At 43.8% G+C, this 18,429-nt stretch overlaps 1 long non-coding RNA gene across 1 annotated transcript in view; it reads left to right on the top strand.

Annotated features, from left to right (window-relative positions):
* LOC139758079 (uncharacterized) overlaps positions 1-18,429 on the top strand; it is a 70,460-nt gene that overhangs the window by 7,289 nt on the left and 44,742 nt on the right. The gene's annotated exons all lie outside the window — the stretch shown is intronic.

Consider the following 18,429-nt stretch of genomic DNA (forward strand, 5'->3'; position numbering starts at 1 on the left):
CACTCTCTAAATAATCGGTTTCTCTTCATTACTAAGCCTAATAACTTTGCTTTTATCCACATTTGTTCTCAGCTCTCTTCTTTCACACTCTCTCGGACTCAAATACCAGGTTCTGCAGTTTCTGGATCGATTATGCCACCAGCACCGCGTCATCAGCAAACGAACAATCAATAACTGACTCACCATCCAAAGCCCCCTCCAGCCAACAACAGACTGTTCCTCTCTCTAAAACTCAGGTGAAGGTGACTGCGGCAGGGGTGTGTTATGTGACCATGGCTGTTTGATTTGTTTTTAGATGGGGTGGTGAGGGAGGTAAATGTGAGAGTCTTGGAGAGGGGATTCGATATGTATGTCGTTTGCTGATGACAGGGCGCTGGTGGAAATTTCGAGTGAGAACTGCTGTTGGTATTTGAGCATGGAAGTGTTTGAAAAGAAAAACGATAAAGTAATGTGATTACACGCAAGATTATTAGGTTTAACAGTGCATAGAGACAGGTTAGTTGGGTCTTGAGTCTGAAGAGAGAAAACGTGGAGGGAGTGAAGTGTCTTAGATACCTGCAGGTGGACTTGGCAGCGAATGGAGCCATGGAAGCGGAGATGAGTGAGGGGACAAAGGTTCTTGTAACATTAAGGAAAATGTGGAAGGGGAGGGAGAAGCTATTCTTTTTAAGGTATAGTAGTCCCAATTAATGTTGTATAAATGCGAGATATAGGCCGTAGATGAGATTATAGGGAAGAGGATGAATGTGTTAGAACTGAAAAGTTTAAGGACAGTTTGTAGTGTGAGGAGGTTGATCGAGTAAGTAGGGTTGGGGTAAGACAGAGGGGCAGTAATAAGAAGAGCATGGATCAGAGAGCTGGAGCAGGCGTGCTGTTATGGTCTGACTATATGGAGAATATGAAGAGAGGCTGATCAAGGGGATTTATATGTCAGAAGTGGAATGTAAAAGAAGCAGACGAAGACCAAATTGGAGATGGGAGGAAGGAGCGAGTAATATTCGAGCGCTCGGTGCTCTGACATGCTGGAGGGTGAAGGGCGTGCCCGGGATAGAATGCACTGGAGTGATGTACTGTAGTATACAGGTGGCGACGTGCTGTCGGTGGACTAACAGGAGCATACGAATCAGCTGGGGAAAGCCACGGTAAAGTCTGCAGATAGTGGTCTGTGGGTTCGTTGTATTGCGTGTAATAGCTAGAGGATGGATGTGAAAGAATGAGGCTTGTTCGTTGTCTCTTCTCGGCTCTTCCTCCTTAACGCAGGAAATGGGCGAACAAAAATAAATCAAGACCAAAGTGCGGGTAGCGGAAAGGCAGGACCTTCATGGTTCCGGCGAACCGACGACATCCTTACTATAAGTTTAGAAGTACGTCCCACACCAGATAATGCATGTCACATTAACACGACTTTCAGCCACGTAATACTTTCTTTAACGTCACCGTGCGCATAGTTGGTGCATTGTTGTTGTGCAAGTCCCTGGAGAACGTCCAGCTCGTGCGGTGACCAGGCTGCATGAGGCGTCGAGCATGGACTCGAGATCCGAGAAGATGATGTAGGAAGTGTTGGGTGAGTGACAGCCAGTCATTGGCCTGGGATCTGCTCGCACAAGGTTGACACAGATTGGAATCTTTATTTATACTCCTGGTCTTGGCTGTCTCTCATGATGTCCCTTTATTTCATCATCAAGACAAGAGTAACTCCTGACAACGACCATGTTCCGCTGCAGCGTCAGGGGCGACAGCAGCAAGGCCAGTTTCCAGGACAGAAATATATCCTGCAGACGTTCACGTGTGGACGACGATACGAGTCGAAGTCTATATGATGTACAATTACCCACATTTCCACCTGATATGAAGTTTGGCGTATTTTGTGACAGACGGGGGAAACGTATTTGTGTACATCGTAGTATATGGAACTGAATGGCTGGACAACATCTTAATAGTATTCAGATTGTGTTAAGGAAGCAGCCCTTCTCTGTGAATGATAATGTTTCCTGTGCTGTTACAGTTTTCATTACATTACTGTCTCATACGTACTATATGTTGGGCTGTGTCTATCAGGTGGTGTGACATATGAAGATCTCGGGGGAGTGAGGGATGGGGGAGGGAGGAGGTCCCGCCCGGTGCCGGGAGTGAGGGGAAGGCAAGATGGTTCACCACCAGGTAATGAAGGTTATCCCATCATCAGAATGTCGTATTAGTAAGGAAATTTTCATGCTCTTATGAACGATGATATTACGTGTTTGCTTAAAGTTTATATTAGGATTATAATACATAAGGTTATGGTTCTAATGTGCCGTCTGCTGGACGGTGGTGGTGGTGAGGTGGTGTGACGTGAGGAGACCGGGGGGTTGTGGTGATGGTGGGGAGGTAATACCCTACGCCGGGGTGAGGGGCGGGGGAGTGTGCTCCTGGGGCCAACGTTATCATGTTAAGTAAGCAATGATCCATTATCTGTGTACGCTGATATTTCCTATTTGCTGCAATTAACAGTCAGATTAGCTGAGATAACGGGTAATGTCTCTTATCTGCTGTTATGTAACCAAAATTCATACCCTTGATGTCAGCCTCGGCCCCAACCTGTTTCATGGACTTTATTCAGATTATAACGTGTTGTGGTCAACGTTCATATAACTCTGCTAGAGTAGTCCATATTTATATGGGCATGGTATATATTTGCTTCACATACAGAGGTAACTATTAAGTATACAGCACCGACAGGCTACCCTCCTCCTCAATAACTGTGTGTAGCTGCGGCTTAACACGGAGCAGTTCCCACTAAACCTTATTGTGGGCAGGCAACTGCTACGGTTTTGTTTGGCTGTCTCTAAAACCTTATGTTACTTGTGATTGGTTGTCATTTTGCTCACGGCAAAAACTACCAATCAACCCTTATCGTTACACCTGTAATGTTTGGCTTATTCATTACCTTTGCTGGATAAGACAGTTGAGACTTTATATTAACATTCATTAATGTTATGGTTAAGAAGGTTATTGGTTAACAAGAGCTGATTGACAGAGTGGGATCTACCGTGTGCGGCAACACTGGGCAGTGGTGGTGGTGGTGGTAGGGTGAGGCAGGGGTAACATTGGGCAGTGGTGGTGTGAGGTAGGGAGGTAGGGTTAGGGTTAGGGAGACATGTCCTCAGTTGTGAGGGCCGCCCCCAGCAACTACTAGCAATTCTTAGCATAACGCAGAAGCATACACATTAGGTTACACTGACAGTGATGTTTTATATACGAATACATGGTAAACATCATGGTTATGGTGTTTAGTAATGAGATATTGAATTACAATGGCAGCTTGTTATTGCGCTAGCTGGTAGACCGCAGCAATACAACGTAATGCCAGGTCTGACTGACACTAACATGACACACAAAGTGATATCAAATTCATCCTTCATGACATGGCCCGCTCTAGATAAGTTTACGCTTCCTGTTCGTGACTGTACTCCTACCTTAGCTAGCCTAGATCTGGCGCCCATGCTATCGTTGTCAAGGCTTCGTCAGAGGTCGTTCTCAAGACTTCGTCAAGAGATGTTCAAAATTTCAGGGGTCGTTGTCAAGAGTATGGGGATCATTGTCAAGATTTCGTCTGGGGTCGTTGTCAAGACTTTCCCAGGTGTCGCTGTCGAGACTTCGTCAGATGCTGTTGTCAAGACTTCGTCAAGGGCTGCCGTCAAGACTTCTTCAAGGGTTGCCGTCAAGACTTCGTTAAGGGTTACGGTCAAGACTTCGTCAGGGGTCGTCCAGTATTCAGAGTCGTTGTCAAGACCTTTGTCAGGGGTCGTTGTCAAGACTTCGTCAGGGGTCTTTCATTTATTCTGGGGTTGTCGTCAACACTTCACCTGGGATCATTGTCTAGACTTCGTCAGGGGGTTGTTGTCAAGACTTCATTGGGGATCGTTGTCAAGACTTCGTTAGGGGTCGTTGCCAAGACTTTGTCAGTGGTCATTCAGTTCCCCAGGAGCCGTTGTCAAGACCTCGTCAGGGGTTGTTGTCAAGTTTTCGTCAAGGGTGATTGTTGTCACGAGTCGTTGTTAAGACTTAGTCAATGGTAGTCGTCAAGAATTCATCAGGGGTCGTTGTTGTCAAGACTCACCAAAGATCATTTTAGTCTTCAGAGGCCGTGGTCAATACCTCGTATCAAGATATCGCCATAGGTCTTTATCAAGGGTCGTCGAGACTTCGTCGGGGTCGTTGTCATGTTTTCTTCACGGGTCGATGTCAGGACTTCGTCAGGGGTTGTTGTCAAGACGTCATCAGGGATTCTTGTGAAGAATTCGTCAGGGGTTGTCATAAAGACTTCGTCAGGAGTCGTTCAGTTCTTAACAACGACCCCTGACGAAGTCTTGATAACAGTTCATGAAGTTTTTGACAACGACCCCTGACGAAGTGTTGATAAGGACCAATGACGAAGACTTGACAACGACCCCTGACGAAGTCTTGACAATGATCCCTGACTATGTCTTTCCACTACCGCTGACAAATTCAAGATTTCATCACGGGTTATCGTCAAGATTTCGTCAGGGGTCGTTGTCAAGACTTCGTCAGGGGTAATTGTCAGTACTTCGTCAGGAGTCGTTTTCAAGACTTCATCTGGGATGGTTGGCAAGACGTCCTCAGGGGTCGTTATCAACACTTCAAGAGTAATTGTAAAGACTTCGTCAGGGACATTGTCACGACTTCTTTTGGGGTCGCTGTCAAGATTTCGTCACTGGTGAGTGTCGAGACCTCTTCAGAGATGGTTATCAAGGCTTTGTCTGGAATCGCTGTGCTTTGTCAGGGGCCTTTGTCAAGACTTGGTAAGGGGTCTTTATAAAGACTTCCTCAGGGATCGTTCAATTCTTCAAAGATCGTTGTCAAGATTTCGTCCGGGGTCGTTGTCGAAACGACAGCCCCTGACGGCAGCCCCTGACGAAGTCTCGACAAGGAAACCTGACCAAGTCTGACAGCGACCTCTGATAAGGTCTTGACAACGATCCCTGACGAAGGGTTAACAACGACCCCTGAAATATTGAACAATTCCTGACGAATGTCTTTCTGACGATCCCTGACGAAGTCTTGACGATGACCCCTGATGATGTCTTGACAACAGCCACCACGAAGTCTTAACAACTTCCCCTGACGAAGACGTGACGATGACCTCTGACGCAGTCTTGACAACGACCCTTGACGAAGCGTTGACATAGACCCCTGACGAAGTCTTGACAACGGGCCCTGGGGAATAGAAACGACCACTGATGAATTCTTGATAACGACCTCTGAGAAAGTCATGACAACGACTCCTGACGAAGTCTTAAAACTACTGCTGACGAAGACTTGGCAACAACGCCTGACGAAGTTTCGACAACGCCTCCTGACGATGTCTTGATAACGATAGCATGGGCGCCTGATCTAGGCTAGCTAGGGTAGAGGTGCAGTCACAAACAGGAGACTTAAACTTAATCCAGAGGTAGTGGGCCAAGTTATGAAGGTTGGTTTTGATATCACTTTCTGTGTCATGTTACTGTGTCATTCAGACCTCATTACACGCTCACTAAGTAGTAGTTCCCTGCCTATAGGCTCCAGGTGAATCCCCAACATGACATCACAATGTCTGTTTCTCGGGGTTTTCTGGGCAAGATCGTTTACATATCAATATAGTAGGCTGCAGTAGACCAAATGATAGGCTTCTCCCGGTTCCTTCCCGCATTGCTGATTCCCTTGGCGTGATGTTGTCACTTACAATGTATATCAAAGGAATGTCTCTATCATGTCGGTATATGATAATGCTTAGCTGTAGAAAGGTTTAGCACGTATGAGGACGTTGTATTGCTGCGGTCTACCAGCTATCTCATTACTAAACACCATATCCATTATGTTTACCATGTATTCGTATATAGAACATTAGTCAGAGTGACCTCATGTGGATACCTCTGCGTCATGATAAGAATTGCGAGTAGTTGCTGGGGGCAGCCCTCACAACTGAGGACATGTCTCCCTAACCCTACCTCCGTACCTCACACCACCACAGCCCAGTCTTGCCGCACACGGTAGATCAGACTCTGTCAATCAGTTCTTGTTAACTGATTGCCTTCCTAATTATGACATTAATGAATGTTAATATAAAGTCTCAACAGTCTTATCTAGCAAAGGTAATGAACAAGCCAAACATTACAGGTGTAACGATAAAGGTTGATTGGTAGTTTTGCCGTGAGCAAAATGACAACCAATCACAGGTAACATAAGGTTTTAGAGACAGCCAGTCAACATCGTTAACAACTTCTGTCGCTTCATCTTTACTTCACTTTTCCGTTTTGACGGTACTATAACTGTCTCCCGTAGACAAAGCAACTTGCTTTGGTTCTCGTTTGTCTTCTACCCTGGATGACTCTAACATTCCTTCATCCCCTGATGCTCCTCTTATAAATCCTATACCTCTTCCCGTAATCTCCTTTCGGGCTGTCCGAACTATCTCCTGTCCTTGCTCGTCTGTTCCACTTAAAAAACAAAATTTTTCCTTCTTTTTGGAGGTAAGCATTGCTACATCTCATCCTTAAGAAGATGACCATTCTAATCCCTCTAACTATAGTCCTGTTGCCTTGACGTCTACCATTTTCAAAGTCCTTGACCTTAATAAACTTCCGTATCCTCACATTTTGAATCTCACAGTTTTCATTCTCTAATCACCAGTATGGGTTCCATAGGGCGGGGTCTACTGGTGATAATCTTTCCTAACTCGCTAATGTCTGGTCATCATCCCCGAAAGATTTTTGGGAGTCATGTGTAGTTGGCAATAGGGTAAAGTTTGTCAGTTCCACTTTTTTTTTTTTCTTTTTTTGGCTTCCCTTCCTCACTTTGCTCTCAGATACCTAGCTTTCTCTGTGGCCGATCTGTCTCTTTGGTTGTTCATGGATCAGCCTATCCCCCGATCCCCATCAACAGTGGTGTCCCTCAAGGTTCTTTTTAGTATCCTACACTTCTTTTTATCGATTTCCATTCTTCTACAAGTAACCAAAGGCACTCATACACGGGCGACTCCACGTCCTTCAATTCTGCTCCTTCTCTCATTCAGTCTGCATCTTGTCTCGCACAACTCCTTCAATAAACTCAGACTTGGACAGGATATCACAGTGGGGTAAACGAAATCTGGTTAAGTTTAATGCCTCCAAGATCCATTTTCTGCCAATCTCTACCGAAATTTCCTCATAGCTTTCCTTTCTCCTTCGATCGTACTGTAATTCCACCTATTGACTCAATGAACGCACTTGGTATTACAGTAGCATCCACTCTTTCTTGGAAACCCCGCATTACGGAAATAGCTAAGTGTGCCCCTAAGAAACTGTGAGTCCTGGCTGAATGTCGAAATTTCTTTTCTCCCGAACAGTTGCCCCTTTATACAAAGGATTCATCCTTCCTTGTATGGAGTATTGTCCTCACATCTGGAGTAGTACTATATCTGCAGCGTTACTTCACAGAGTTGTAAGCGGTCCCACTTATCAACTCTCCCAGGCTAACTTCAAAACTTGACCCACTTGCCCTGCTCCGCAATTTTGGCTCATTTTCCCTCTTCTATAGGTATTACTTTGGTTTTTGCTCCCGAGAGCTGACTGCCTGTGTACCCTCACCACTAGCTAAACCGCGCAATCCTCGGCAAGTTGCTCTGTCACATGATTACTGTGTGGCCGTTGGCAATTCAAGGATGGGCTGTTTTGAAAACTGTTTTTTTTCCTACATCTCGAAGCTTTAGAGCTCTTTACGCTGTGGTGTCTTTCCCAGCAACTATGACCTGGCAAATTTTAAAAGACAAGTTTTTGACTCCCAAAATTTCTTAAATAATTTCCCGTCTCATCTTTTTCCTTTCTTATCAATCTCTCTGTATTAGAATCAAGGCCTGAACTTGATGTAGACTTTTGCCCGTAACTGGAACCCCCAGGTGGAAAAGAAAAATGATGGCTCGCACTAAGGTGCAGTGGGAACTGCTCCTTGTCAAGCCGCACTACACACAGTTATTGAGGAGGAGGGTAGCCTATCGGTGCTGTATACTTAATAGTTACCTCTATATGTGAAGCAAATATATACCATGGCCATATAACTATGGACTGCCCTAGCAGAGGTATATGAACGTTGACCACAACACGTTATAATCTGAATAAAGTCCATGAAACAGGTTGGGGCCGAGGCTGACATCAAGGGTATGAATTTTGGTTACATAACAGCAGATAAGAGACATTACCCGTTATCTCAGCTAATCTGACTGTTAATTGCAGCAAATAGGAAATATCAGCGTACACAGATAATGGATCATTGCTTACTTAACATGATAACGTTGGCCCCAGGAGCACACTCCCCCACCCCTCACCCCGGCGTAGGGTATTACCTCCCCACCATCACCACCACCACCCACGGTCTCCTCACGTCACACCACCTCACCACCACCACCGTCCAGCAGACGGCACATTAGAACCATAACCTTATGTATTATAATCCTAATATAAACTTTAAGCAAACAGGTAATATCATCATTCATAAGAGCATGAAGATTTCCTTACTAACACGACATTCTGATGATGGGATAACCTTCATTACCTGGTGGTGAACCATCTTGCCTTCCCCTCACTCCCGGCACCGGGCGGGACCTCCTCCCTCCCCCATCCCGGCACCGGGCGGGACCTCCTCCCTCTCCCATCCCTCACTCCCGGCACCGGGACCTCCTCCCTCCCCCATCCCTCCACCCCCGAGATCTTCATATGTCACACCATCTGACAGACACAGTCCAGTATATAGTATATTGGATGATCTTGATAAAAACTGTAACCACACTGCAAATATCTGTATTCATAGCGGAGGGCTGCTTCCCCAACACAGTCTGGCCATTGTTAAGAGGCCATTCAGTTCCATGTACTACAAAGTATACAAACACATTTCTGCCGCATCTCATAGAACACGCCAATGATCGTATCATGTGGAAATGTGGGTATATGTACATGTTCTTGCCTCATGGACAGGAGGACAGTTCCTCCACGGAGCCAAGGTTATAGCCAGAGGTTGTAGCGACCATAGTCTGTCGTAGGCATGACGGACACAGTTGTTGCGTGGTCTGCCTTGCATGGAGGCCATGTGTGAATCGTTTCATCCGTCGTCGTCCATCGTTCGTCGTCTGGAGTTACTCTTTAACATGCAACATAACTTCTGGTCATAAATTGAAAACGACAAATCAGATACGCATGAAAGTTATTCCATTTGTTTCCCAGCACGTAAAAGAACTGAATTTCATGACTCATTACTTTATATTTTACTTGAGTTATGCCACATTAAAAGAAACTCTACCCTAAAACTTCACCTTGCTCAAAACTTGAAAAGTCTACCTTTGGCCATTGGTCTTAATACAGGCATTGGATATTTTCCCAGCAATATCTTTCCCCAGTGTTATTTCACCGTTAGTAACAGTGTCTATGGTGCAGAGCAAGCTACGCAAGTATTCCATGCAAAACCTTTCTGTTTCATGTTTAGCAATATTGAGGCAACGCCAGGCTCGGTATAATGAGGAGGCTGGCCAGCCGGTGCAGGTCTTCCCTCAAAGTTTCATTTGATACAAATGGAGCTGCCGTCGGTGGGGCTATCCACCAGGACGTTCCACATGGTATCTCCATCACTAGCATCCACCAGGACGTTCCACATGGTATCTCCATCACTAGCATCCAACAGGACTTTCCACATGGTATCTCCATCACTAGCATCCACCAGGACGTTCCACACGGTATCTCCATCACTAGCATTCACCAGGACGTTCCACATGGTATCTCCATCACTAGCATCCAACAGGACGTTCCACATGGTATCTCCATCACTAGCATCCACCAGGACGTTCCACACGGTATCTCCATCACTAGCATCCACCAGGACGTTCCACATGGTATCTCCATCACTAGCATCCACGAAGACGTTCCACATGGTATCTCCATCACTAGCATTCACCAGGACGTTCCACATGGTATCTCCATCACTAGCATTCACCAGGACGTTCCACATGGTATCTCCATCACTAGCATCAGTAATACGGGACGTTTGATACACGGATCATGTCGAACACCACAGACCTCATAGGAAAGAGAAGTCCTGCTGGGCGGCCACCATTGTCACACTCATTGTGACCTTCAGCTTGACCCCTGGCCCAACCCTAACGGCCGCTGGCATGGCCAAGTGATACTGAATCTCCACTCACTGTGAGGCCGAGTTGCGACACAAGGCAGGGGGGACGAGCAGCACTGCGTGACAAAGAGGAATGAAGCGGATAGACCAGGAATACTGGGGGAACTAACTCGAAATGGAGGATGCACTCTGTCGGGGGAAGTTGGGGCTTAATTCAGCTTGAAGTCTCGATGCAGGCAGACAGTGAGGGGCGAAGTGGAGGCAAGTGTTGGGTGCATGACTCACCCCAGATGAAGGGACACGCACACCACCGGGTCTATCGAGAAAAAGCCCAAGACTTCAACAACCAGTGACGTGTGTCGCTACACGATGAGGGAAGAGTGAAATAACAGATTAGTATAGTGTGTTGACGGAAAGCATTGTGATGTGGCCTCCCTCCTGAAGCAGAAGGGAGGTAATGAGATCACAAGGACCCTGTGAGGCGCCACTACCGGGGCGGGAGCCCTGCTTGCTGCTGCACCTGTGCACCTCGCCAGACCACCACTGTATGTCTGCTCCCTTCATCTTGGTAATTGCTAACTATGACGGCAAAAGAAGCTTGCTACTGTTGCTCTCTGATAACCCCTTACCCCTTGGGAGCGACGTTACGACCACTGAGCACGGAGGTACAACCTCTGACCACGACTGTAGGACCTTGTAGTGTGATGGCGTGACCTTTGACCTGACCTTTGTAGTGATTCGTACATGTGAATTACCAAAATATATTGATACAGGTCTTCCATGTAAACCTCCGGGGTTTCCCTAGTATACGCTGGACGTGGTCAGTGGCCGTGGCAGTGATGGTAACGGGTCAAAAAACTTGTCCGGGTGTCTTGTTAACCTCGTCTTTCATAGAATATGAGATGACACGCGTGGCCAAATGTATGCTCCACTCATGGCCATCTCGGATGCGCTATACATTCTGGATATATAAGTGCGAATATGTGTGTGTGTGTGTGTGTGTGTGTGTGTGTGTGTGTGTGTGTGTGTGTGTGTGTGTGTGTGTGTGTGTGTGTGTGTGTGTGTGTGTGTGTGTGTGTATGTGTGTGTGTGTGTGTGTGTGTGTGTGTGTGTGTGTGTGTGTGTGTTTTCCTTACACGTTTCTTGGTCATTCGCCACCAACCTTAACACAGTGACGCAGGAGGACATGAGGAACCTCAATGGGGTTTGGGGACTTTTGATTCATCCGTCCATCGGACGAGTACTTCAGTTGGTATATACTGCACACACACACACACACACACACACACACACACACACACACACACACCTACACACACACACACCTACACACACACACACACACACACACACACCTACACACACACACACACACACACACACCTACACACACACACACCTACACACACACACATATATATATATATATATATATATATATATATATATATATATCTTTTTCTTTCAAACTATTCGCCATTTCCCGCGTTAGCGAGGTAGCGTTAAGAACAGAGGACTGGGCCTTTGAGGGAATATCCTCACCTGGCCCCTTCTTTGTTCCTTCTTTTGGAAGATTAAAAAAAACGAGAGGGGAGGATTTTCAGCCCCCCGCTCCCTCCCCTTTTCGTCGCCTTCTAAGACACGCAGGGAATACGTGGGAAGTATTCTTTCTCCCCTATTCCCAGGAATAATATATATATATATATATATATATATATATATATATATATATATATATATATATATATATATATTTCTTTTTTTTATCATATTCATTATACTTTGTAGTTGTCTCCCGCGTTAGCGAGGTAGCGCAAGGAAACAGACGAAAGATTGGCCCAACCCACCCATATACACGTGTATATACATAAACGTCCACACACGCACTCATAGGAATATATATATATGTATATATATATATATATATATATATATATATATATATATATATATATATATATATATATATATATATGTGTGTGTGTGTGTGTGTGTGTGTGTGTGTGTGAATAAGAGCAACGTTATTAGGTACAGTAGGGTTGAGGGACGAGTCAACTGGGAGGTAAGTTTGAATGGAGAAAAACTGGAGGAAGTGAAGTGTTTTAGCTATTTGGGAGTGGATTTGGCATCGGATGGAACCATGGAAGCGGAAGTGAGTCACAGGGTGGGGGAGGGGGCGAGAGTTCTGGGAGCGTTGAAAAATGTGTGGAAGGCGAGAACATTATCTCGGAAAGCAAAAATGGGTATGTTAGAAGAAATAGTGGTTCCAACAATGTTATATGGTTGCGAGACGTGGGCTATAGATGGGGTTGTGCGGAGGAGGGTGGATGTGATGGAAATGAGATGTTTGAGAACGGTATGTGGTGTGAGGTGGTTTGATCGAGTAAGTAATGAAAGGGTAAGAGAGATGTGTGGTAATAAAAAGAGTGTAGTTGAGAGAGCAGAGGAGGGTGTATTGAAATGGTTTGGTCACATGGAGAGAATGAGTGAGGAAAGATTGACCAAGAGGATATATATGTGTCAGAGGTGGAGGGAACGAGAGAAGTGGGAGACCAAATTGGAAGTGGAAGGATGGAGTGAAAAGATTTTGAGCGATCTGGGCCAGACCATGCAGGTGGGTGAAAAGCGTGCAAGGAGTAGAGAAAATTGGAACGATGTGGTATACCGGGGTCGACGTGCTGTCAGTGGATTGAACCAGGGCATGTGAAGCGTTTGGGGTAAACCATGGAAGGTTTTGTGGGGCCTGGATGTGGAAAGGGAGCTGTGGTTTCGATGCATTATACATGACAGCTAGAGACTGAGTGTGAACGAATGTGGCCTTTGTCGTCTTTTCCTGACGCTACCTCGCGCGCGTGCAGGGGGAGGGGGTTGTCATATCATGTGTAGCGGGGTGGTGACGGGAATGAATAAAGGCAGCAAATATGAATTATGTATATGTGTATATATGTATATGTCTGTGTATGTATATGTATGTATACGTTGAAATGTATAGATATGTATATGTGCGTGTGGGGACGTGTGTATATGGGCGAGTTAGGCCATTCTTTCGTCTGTTTCCACGCGCTACCTCGGTAACGCGGGAGACAGCGACAAAGTATAATAACGATAATAATAATTATAATATATATATATATATATATATATATATATATATATATATATATATATATATATATATATATATATATATATATATATATATATATATATATATATATATATATATATCGCCACCCGTTTAACTTCGTTAGATAAAGTGTGAATCAAATTTCTGTATCAATTTTCACTTTATTCTTGAAGTACATGAAACGTTTCGAGCACACAAGCACTGCCCATCCTCGGTCAAACTGCTTAATGACTATACAAAGATTAAATGGAAAGAACAAAAACAGGAATGGTTAACGTGTTATAATGTTATAGATGAAACCGGTAACGAAGGTAGTGTCTTGATCTGGGGTTCATGTTCCCCTGAAAGTCGTGCGCGGTTGTGTGGTCGGTAGGGGTCTAACTCGGTGGGTCAACTGGTGGGGAGATTGCTTCAGATCTCGACACCTGGGGAAGTCGTGTGGAGGTAAAGAGTGCTGTCAACTGGGGTGTAGTTGAGGAGAGAAAAGTGACTCGAAGTATGTAAAGTGGAATGATCCACATTAGAGTTAATAGGGTTAGAAGTGAAGATTATTTATTGAGAGAAAAGAGAGAGTAGTCGATGAGGAACACCTTTACTGATGGTATAGAAAGAGGCAGTCTTTCCATCGACGACTACTGCAGCAGAACGGTCAGTGAGAAAAATATGCTCCAGAGAACAAAAATAGAGAAACCAAAGAAATGAACCTTCGAAAGCAAAGACTTATGCCAAACCCTGTCAAATGCTTTTGGGATGTCGAGGGTCACGACAAAAGTTTCACCAAAATCCCTGAAGGAGGGAGAGGGACTAGTCACATAGAAGAGGAGATAACCAGTGGTTCTTGCGCTGAGAAATACAAACTGGTGATCTGAGAGAAGGGGATTGCATTCTAATTGTTTAAGAAAGTGGGAGTTTAGGAAAGTTTCATAGACTTTCGAGACAGCAAAAGCAAGAGCAGTGGTATGATAGGTGGAGAGGTTCGAGAGGTCTTCTTTATCAGAGATGAGCTGCACCAAAGCGTGATTTAAACAGGTGGGAAAATAGGCAAGCAAGATTTGGTGTTAGTTTGTAGGCACAAACCCGTAGAACACGAGGAGGTATGCCATCTAAGATATACGCCTTGTCCACCTGGTCTGGGAGACTACCTGGAAGACCCTGCACGAGGAGAATATAGATGACATCGGTTCAGTGGGAGGAGATGAGAAGCTAAATCATCCAAAGTTGAGTTAAAGGAAGACGAGTTACCTAAAAGAGCGATTTTATTATTTGGAGAGTTCATCATATAGACTGATCAGATTGAATTACTGAAAATGTTGGAGATGTCCTTGGTTAAGGACCAAAAAGATTTGTCAGTAGAGGAAGTCAAGTCAGCACACTTTCTTTTTATGAAGTTGTCATTGACTTTGCGAAGATCAGCTTTGCAATGATTCCGAGCAGAAATGGGTTTCAGGGGAATAAAAGGCTTTAATAGTCTGGTACACACCTTACCCGAGGCTATAATCATCAACAGGAGCGATCAAACCACAATTAGGGGGACAGTTGGCATTTTGAGGAGGTTAGGGGATGGATATGTCCAATCAGAATTAACAGAAATAACATTGTGGTCAGAAGATGCTAAGGAGGCAGAAATGGTGTTTGAATAGTGGGAGGCTTCATAGGTATAAAGATGGTCAAGTGTGTTAGCGAGGTATTGCCAGGGACAGACAAAGAAAGGCCACATTTGATCACATCCATTCTCTGTCATGTGAAATGCACCGAAACCCCTGTTCGCTATCCACGACCAGGCCCCACACACCTTTCCGTGGTCTCCCCCAGGCTGCTCCAATGCCATGGTTCACTCCACCGACAGCATGTCGGCCTCTTCAAGCCATATCGTTCCAATTTGCTCTATCCCGTGCACGTCTTTCACCCTCCTACATGTTTTGACCTTCATCACTCCAAGCCTTTTTCACTCCATCCTTCCATTTCCAATTTGGTCTTCCCGTTCTCCTTGTCCTCTCCACTTCCGACACATATGTCCCCTTTGTTATATACATCCGATATCAGTTTGTTGCGTGGAAAGCGCAGTTGTACAGTGAAGGTAAACACCAGTATGGTTAGGAACATCTTGTTTAATTGATTTACTTTCTGCAATGTACTCGTTTCATCATCAGAACCAAGTATGGCCAGAATCTCGAATAGTACTAGTACAAGAAAGTTGACGGCGGAAAATTAACTAAAATCATTAAAATAATGATAACTATAAGTATAAATCCTTTATAAGGCTATATACAAATCCTTAATGAATTTAAACAAAAGAGATCTAAAAAGTTGAAAACTACGTATAATACTAAACACAGTCTGCTAACTATATATTTAAAGTTTACAACAAGATTCTACTGTCTAAAAACATTCAATTACAAAAAAACTAACTAAACGATATCCCAGCGTCCTACGCTTGAAATTAAGACATTTTTTGCCGAACCTAAAATTGGAAGCATAAAAGCTTGATACCAATGGAAGGCTTATCTCTAGAAGCATACAATGCTTCCAAGGTCAGGAGGTTTAACTGCCACGCACTCTTGCTCTGTACTGAAAACATGGACGCTGACATAGGCTGGTAGCTTTTCTGCTAGTAGTTACTAAAAGCCAAAAAGATAGTGTAGTGAGTAGAGCACCGGTTGGCGCCCAGCAAACGACCGATGTATTCAGATATCTGAGATCTCGCAAGTCCCTTAGTTTTACCAACATGCGATGCCTGGCAGCTATCACTCGTATGGCAATACATAAGAAACGCCTGTAATTTTTTTAAGAACATCTATAGATCTGGATTAACTTTTGATACTCTTTCTGGCCTTAAATACTTACTCACAACTCTCTTAAGGGTTCTTAACCGGGCATAATGTATGGACTTCCTGCTAACAACATAGATAACTGACTATTACGACCGGTTGTTTTAGCGAAAGGTTCATTCATTTATAAGTTGCCTAAATTTCTGGTCCCAATTATTTCTTCCATAACTAGTGATCAGTTTAAAGATTACTTCTCATTTGTTAATGAGATCACAAGTTTGAGTCTTGGAAAACGCGTAATGGTCAAATTGATACTTCGTCCCTGCTCAATAATATTCCGTTAAAGAAAACTACTAAGGCTATCTTCATTGACAGCTCTTTTCATGATCTAGAGTTAAATGAAGGCCTTGACCATAAGTAGATGATGGATCTATTTAGATTATCAGTGCACGACAGCGTAATCTTATGTAATTACGAAATGTTTCAGCAAATCAACGAAATGGCAGTGAGATCTCTACCTGGACTGACCCTAGCGAATGCTTTTCTCTGTCAGCACGAAAGCTTTATGATTTCCCTCAGAATTTCAAGCCTTTAATTTTTAAGGGTGTGTTGAGGATGCGTTTCTTAGGTTTAAGTCTAGAGACCAAATCCGACTGTTTCTAAATTATTTGGATGCTAAACATCAGAATATGAAATTCACGTCTGACGTAGGTCTCGATCAACTTCTTCCATCTTTAGACAAACCAGTCAAGCTTATGTACAAAGATCACTTTGTTTATTGCTACTAGATTTAAACGACTTATTCGTACTTTGATTATTAGGGATTTAACATTTGTTCGAATTACTTTAGACTGAATGACGTACTATAGTTTTCAAGAAATATATGGTAACGGGTTCCCTCGGAAATTTACAGACGCGTAAATAGGAAAGATCATTACTGAATCATTAGCCCAAACAAAACATGAAGCTGCAAACGTTCCAAAAGCAGTGGTTCACTTGCCAAAACAGCTTTAATTTGCGAAATAAACTTAAAGAATTAATCAGTAATATCATCCACAATTTTCAGTCAGATCGGTATCTTAGGCCAAAGATATCATTAACAGTTTAGATTTAAACGTTGTTCCGAAAGATTTGCAGGCTTTATTGTATATACATATACGAGCTGTGGCGGCTAGGCCATCGTAAGAAACATCTGAGATTTTAAGACATCTGAATATTTCGGTCGCTAGGCGCGAACGGGTGCTTTAATCACTAAACCACATTATTCGCTTATTAGTAACCGTCTTGGCGGAAGCCAGCCAGGCCTATGTCACGGTCCATGTTTCCAGTACTGAGTAGGAGTGAATGGGAGTTGGACTTCCTGATCATGAAGGCATTATATACTTGGTACACTTTAAGTCTCTACCAAGCTTTTATGCTTCCAGTTTTAGCTTCGTTATAAAATATTTGCCTTGGTAATTGTTGGTTTCACAAGACAGACGTTGGAATATCTTTTAGTCAGCTTTCTTTCTATTGTTTTTAGATAGTAGAATTTTATTCTATACCTTATATTCATTAGACTATTTTTAGGTTTCTACTTCCCTTGCCTTTGATAGAATTCATAAGATTTGTGTGTAGCCTTATTAGATTTATACATTTGATAAGTAATGATTAAAAGGGTGAGGACATGTACAGAACATCAGACTAAGGCGGAACAATGTGGTTTAAGAGTAGTATAGGATGTGTGGATCAGGTGTTTGCTTTAGAGAATGTGAGAAATACCTAGAGAAACAAGCGTATGAGGCATTTATGGATTTGGAGAAAATACATGATAGTGTTAATAGAGATACCATATGGAAGGTCTTATAGAATCATGGTGCGGTGAGTGAAGATTGCTGCTAGAAGTGGTGAAATTTTTATCAAGTGTGCAAGGCGTGTGTGCGAATAGGTAGAGAGGAAGAAGTGGTTCCAGGTGAAGGTTGACCCGCGGCAGGGGTGTGTAGTGTCATCATGGCTGTTTCATTTGTTTATGAATGGGGTGGTGAGGGAGGTATATGAAAGGGTCTTGGAAAGAGGAGTGAGTATACAGTCTATGGGTGATTGGGGGGACCTGGGAAGTGAGTCAGCTGTTGTTTGCTCATGTCACAGCACTCGTGGCAGAATCGAGTGAGAAACTACGAAAGTGGGAGTGTGTGTGGAAGGAGGAAGTTTAGTGAACGTAAATAAATAGGTTTAGCAGCCCGATAAAGGTGTTTAATTGACTGAGCCCATAGAATTCATTATGGTTTTTACTGGATAGTTTGACTCATGTGTTTTGACAAGTCCGTACATATATGGCAATGAAGGAGAACTATGATGAAAATCAACACCTCAGTTATTTGCTTACTTGGCCAAGAAATCATTTTAGAGTTAACCCTAAGCCTC

Source organism: Panulirus ornatus, chromosome 1 (assembly GCF_036320965.1).
Source record: "Panulirus ornatus isolate Po-2019 chromosome 1, ASM3632096v1, whole genome shotgun sequence".
Taxonomy (NCBI): domain Eukaryota; kingdom Metazoa; phylum Arthropoda; class Malacostraca; order Decapoda; family Palinuridae; genus Panulirus; species Panulirus ornatus.